This window comes from Lampris incognitus, unplaced genomic scaffold (genome assembly GCF_029633865.1).
Source record: "Lampris incognitus isolate fLamInc1 unplaced genomic scaffold, fLamInc1.hap2 scaffold_211, whole genome shotgun sequence".
NCBI classification, from domain to species: Eukaryota; Metazoa; Chordata; class Actinopteri; order Lampriformes; family Lampridae; genus Lampris; species Lampris incognitus.
The window spans coordinates 78,972-84,971 of NW_026611169.1; positions in this window are offsets into that span (position 1 = coordinate 78,972).

Below are 6,000 nucleotides of genomic sequence, written 5' to 3' on the forward strand. Positions count from 1 at the left end.
CAAGTGCCTCACATCCTCTCCATGAATGCAATCAGGCCTGGTCAAAATGAAAATGCAAACACCTGGGCAACAATCTCATATACAAACTGATACCTTTGAAAAGAAAATTATATAGGGGCTTCAAAAGACTTTTTAGTCTCTCTCCCTCTCTCTCTCTCTCTCTCTCTCTCTCTCTCTCTCTCTCTCTCTCTCTCTCTCTCTCTCTCTCTCTCTCTCTCTCTCTCTCTCTCTCTCTCTCTCTCTCTCTCTTATTCATTCTGCAGTACCTGCAAATTTGACTCTTTCTCCCTTTCTTTCTTGCTCCTTTTCTCTCTTTTGTTCTGTATCTGCCTTCTCTCTTCCCTCTTCTCTGATCCTCTCTCACAAACATGCAGACACGAACACATGAATACTCCTTTCCTTTGTTTGCATGAATTTCTATTTGTTTGTGTACATGTATATATGTGCACGTGTGTGTGTGTGCATGCATGCGCGTGTGCATATTTACATTTGTATTTAACCCATTTCATTTCCAAGATGTAATTAATACTGTGGTAACACTTTATGATAAGCACTTATAAGCCATCCACAAGCAGATAGTTAATGATGAATTTAACATTAGTTACTTATATTATAGATGTTAGAATCTGATCAGAAACTGGGTAAAAATGTAGAAAAAGTGGCCTGAAGTACCACGCTGGAGGTGTCAGCACTCGGCCCCAGCTGGAGTGGCTCATCCCTGGGTAAAAATGTAGAAAAATAATAATCAGATTCTACCATCTGTATTAAGTAATGAGTAGTTAATGTTTAATTCATCATTAACTAACTGCTTGTAAATGTTTTATAAATTAAAGTTATTCTAAAGTGTTAGCAATACTTTTTGTAGCTGTCAAAAATGTAAAATGGTCTGTTTTTGATTTGTGTCACACTTTTCAAAACAGTTGAGAAGGTTGTGTCCATGGTGGTGCATCACCATCTTGTGATAATAATAATACATTTTATTTGTGGGTACCTTTCAGAGCACTCAATGACACCTTACAGACACAGTAAAAACAAGCGGCACTGTATCAGACAGCATAAAATCAAAAAAAGCAGGGTAGACAATAAAAAGTTAATACAACAGATACGTATTGTCATATTAATCAATGTCTTCTCTGGGCACCCACTGATACAGACACAGACAAAGAACTCCCAGATAGTGTGAAGAAAAAGGTTTAATAATGGACGCTGGTCTTGCCGGTCTGAAGGGGTCTCACCGGCGTGTGGAAATCCAAAATGGAGGCTGGGAGTTGGAGAGACAGCAGGTAGGACGAGGCGGGAGGACGGGAGGCTGGTCGAGCAGGGCAGAGCTGGGTCTTGGGTCAGGACGGCTGGAGACAGAGCAGGAGCAGGAATGGAACCTGGAGCTGATGGTCACAACACAGAAAGGGAGTACAAAGAGCACACGGCTGGCACAGAGATAAACGCAAACAAAGAGCCAATGCAACTATACCACAATAGGTAAGCAGACGATCTGGCGACGAGTGGGAGAATGAACCAGATTTTATGGACCAGGAGAGTAGGTGACTGATGAGGCTTGGTAGAAGACAGGTGTGCAGGTGATTAGCTCCAGCCCCGCCCAGCTCCCGGCCAACCTCCAGACAGACAGAAGGGGGAGGGACCAGCAGCACAGACAACAAGGAGGAAAACAGGGAGAAAACACCAGGAACCATGACAAGTATAAAATCATCATCTGCACAAACTCAGTGAAGTGTGTATCAGACTGAATATGCCAGTTTGAAAAGCTGTGTTTTGAGATGGGATTTGAAGGTTGAAAGAGAGTCAATGTTGCAAATGTCTTGCAGGGGAGACTTCCATAGGCGGGGGGCAGAATGACTGAAGGCTCTAGTCCCCATGGTAGTCAAGCAGGCCAATGGTGTAGTGAGTTGGAGAGCAGAAGAGGATCTGAGAGTGCCGGGGGCGGGGGGGGGGGGGGCATGTGGATATGAAGGAGTTCAGAATGATACAAAAGAGCTACATTATTAAGGGCCTTACAGGTGAGGAGCAGGAGCTTGAAGTCAATAAGGTATTTAACAGGGAGCCAATGGGGTTGCTGAAGAACAGGAGTGATGTGATCTATGGAAGGAGTTCTGGTAATGATATGGGCAGCTGAATTCTGGACCAGTTGAAGTTTATGAAGACACTTGAAGGGAAGACCAAAGAAGATAGAATTACAGTAGTCAATACGGGATGAAACCAGGGTGTGAGTGAGTATGGCTGTGCTTTTAGGTGTAAGTGACGGGCGAAGACGATTAATATTGCGTAGGTGGAAGTATGCAGACTGAGTAACATTGTTGATGTGAGCTTCAAAAGATAATATGTTGTCCAGGATGACACCTAGACTCTTAACCTGAAGCGATGGAGGAACTATAGCATTGTCAATAGTCAGATAAAAACTATCAGGTTTGGCCAAAGTAGATTTAGTGTTATAGCAGGACCTTAGTTTTATCACTATTAAGTTTGAGGAAGTGGTATGAAAACCAGGATTTAATTTCTAGTAAGCAGTCAGAAAGGAAAGTGGGTGGAAGAGTGGAGGTAGGCTTGGTGGATAGATAAAGCTGGGTGTCATCTGCGTAGCAGTGAAATTGAATGCCAAATTTCCTGAAAATGTGGCCAAGAGGTAGTAGGTAAATAATAGATAGAAGGGATCCCAATACAGAGCCCCAGGGAACACCGGTAGTAACAGGAAAGAACTGTGGTCTCAATTTTTTAAGTTGGACAAACTGAGTGCGGCCAGAGAGATATGATCTAAACCAATCAAGGGGGGTGCCAGTTATTCCAATGGAAGCTAATCTCTCTAGGAGGATGTTATGTGAGATGGTATCAAAGGCTGCACTCAGATCAAGGAGGACAAGTACGGTTAAGAGCCCGGAGTAAGCTGCCATCAACAGATCATTAGTGATTTCCACCAAGGCTGTCTCCATACTGTGCATGGAGCGAAAACCAGACTGGAATTGTTCAAACAGATTGTTGTTAGTCAAGTGAGCATGTACCTGAGATGTAACTGTTCTTTCAAGTGTTTTAGAAGGAAATTGTAAATTTAAGATTGGGCGAAAATTATTCAAATTGTTGGGGTCTGCACCTTCTTGAGTACTGGAGTTATTGCAGCTGTTTGATAGATGAGGGAACAAGACCAGAGGTAAGGGAGGAATGTATGATATCAGTTATTAAAGAGCATAGAGAAGGTAGACAGGCTTTTACTAAATGAGTCGGAAGGGGGTCTAGTTGACAGATAGATGATTTGATAATACTGATAATGACGTGTTAACTAGATAAAGGCTGTATTGCAGCAGTAGCTATAGCCAAAGTCCTCCATTCCTAATTCTATGCGGTGTTAATACTGTTGTGGTAGGCTTGGCAGCAGTCCTCCATCTGGCATGTATCCTGCATTAGTACTACTCTGGTATTAACGACAAAATCATGTATCTATCCTCCAATAATGCTACAGCGGTAGCTGCCATCACAGTTCTTCAACCTGCATCTCTCTGTATCGAGTAGTACAGTGGTAGCTACACACATGACCCTAAAACCTACCCCACTGGACTTCAAGCTCCACCTCTATTTCCATCTCCACTTCACTCCTAACTCCTGTTGTAGTCTTCTTTTTTACTTTGCTTTGCTTTGCTTTGCTTTTTTATTTTATTCTTTATTCTTTATTTTTATTTTCCCCCCTTTTTCTCCCCAACTTGTATCCGGCCAATTACCCCACTCTTCTGAGCCGTCCTGGTCATTACTCCACCCCCTCTGCCGGTCCGGGGAGGGCTGCAGACTACCACATGCCTCCACCGATACATGTGGAGTCGCCAGCTGCTTCTTTTCACCTGACAGTGAGGAGTTTCTTCAGGGGGACATAGCGCGTGGGATGATCATGCTATTACCCCCAGCCCCCCCGTCCCGTCCCGTCCCGAACAGGCGCCCCGACCCACCCGCAGACATGGCAATTGTGTCTGTGGGGACGCCCGACCAAGCCGGAGGTAGACTTTGCTTTGCTTTTTATGTGTTTTTAAATTGCAATTAAAGCTTGGGCACCTTTAAATTCTTTTGATGAAAAGTGGACATAGAAATACATCATGATTATTATTATCATTAGGAAGTGTCGTAGAGGTAGGACAGAGGAGTGGGAGCAAAGGAGATTAGAGATGCAGATTGAAGCCCAGCTCGTCTGGGGAAATCTTGATGGGTGAAGTTAATCAGAATCTCTTCCACATTGCTTAACAACTACTCACAATATCTTCATGCAGGACACCTGACTGCCAGTTTGCTACAGGGAGCTGCTCAGTAATAGATGGTTGTGGTTGCACTGGGCGGCTCCCAGGTGTGAATGTACACAACTGTCTGAGTGTGAAGTGGGCCAGTGCTGGAAAAGAGCCTGCTCAAACAAAATAAATAAAAGTTTAACATGAATGCCTATGCAGCCGAAAGGGATCTTTGTTCCCTCACAAGCAGTTGGAAGGTAGCCCCGGTCTTCAAGTTTGCCAATGCAGACCTAAACAAACAATAATGAATCAAAACATTAATTTCTTTCACTGAACCAAACTTTACTTTATTGGACTATGGATGTGCGTCATTCTGTGTATTTCTATGCTGTTATAGTTTATTCATTACCAGGCCTGGCCAGCAGTCAAATAAATACTGCTGGCAATATACGTTCGGTCTTAGGAGAGCAAAACTGTGGCCAGCATCTCGTTTTTTTTGATCACCATGTTTTTGGATGCAAGTTTCTCATGGATACCTGAATAATTTTTATATAACGACTAGAAGAACCCCGCTACAATGAAGCGGTTTGGTTATCCACCCGTCTAAATCTCCCTCCTCTTCATCCTGCCAGCTAACCGCCTTCCCCCTGCCCCTAAACCCCCCCCCCACTCCAACTCCCTCCCCCCAAATGCTCAGAATCATCTGAAATGCCGAGAAAAGGGTTTTTTAGCCATTTTTAGAAAATGCATATTTTGCATAATTATGCATAATTATTATAATTATATTTTAATTTTCTGCTATTTTTCTGGTCCTCTCTGGAACAATACCTACCACCTCCAAAAAGAATTAGGATCATACGTGCTTTAGTTTTCGGTCCCGCTATCTACACTAACACACACACACACACTAACACCACACACACACACATTCCGAAAATATATGAGTGATTATATAATGATTTGCAAGGTGATCATGCACAAGTTGGAGAGGTGGTGTTTTTGCCAGAATTCGTATGGGGCAAAGCTCAGGCATTAACAGATAGCAGGATACATATGGAAAGTTTGACTCATCTCACCACAGCGATGCATATTGTACCTTGCAGATTTAGACAAAGTCAGTAATTGCTATATCAAAATATACGCTGTATATGTAAGTTGAATCCAATAGTTTCAGATGACTCTGGCCTTCCTGAACAGGAGTCAGGAGGTGTATGGTGGTATATGTATTGTTCAATGGACCATGCAGATGATAACCACAAACACAGCAAGCTGTCATAGCTGTCACTTGTTGGTGGTAGGATGTGGTCTGTGTGTCAGCTGGAGGCAGGGAGCCCGGTGTGGCTTGTATCAGCAGCTTACATACAGGGGACTGGTGACTAGTGACAGCCATGATGCATTTGTCATTATGTATTTCCCCTGCTGTCAGACTGGGATGAGAGACGTTAGCATGCAAAAGAGCAACATTCAAAGACAAGCTAACTGGAGAGTCAGCAGGATGACTGTTTTTAGTTAGAATAAACTGGTGCCTTCCAGTCATTTCCGTGTCCCTTCATCTGTCAATTTTCTGTGTTGAAATACAACCAGCAACAGTTATGCGTTGTTTTTTGGACAGTACCCACACAGTAGTAGAAGCATCTCTGTCACTATAGTATATACGCCAATAAAACCACTGACAGCTAAGTGAATAACATTGATTATCTCATTACAATGGCACCTGTCAAGGAGTGGGATATATCAGGCAGCAAGTGAGCAGTCAGTTCTTGAAGTTGATGTGTTGGAAGCAGGA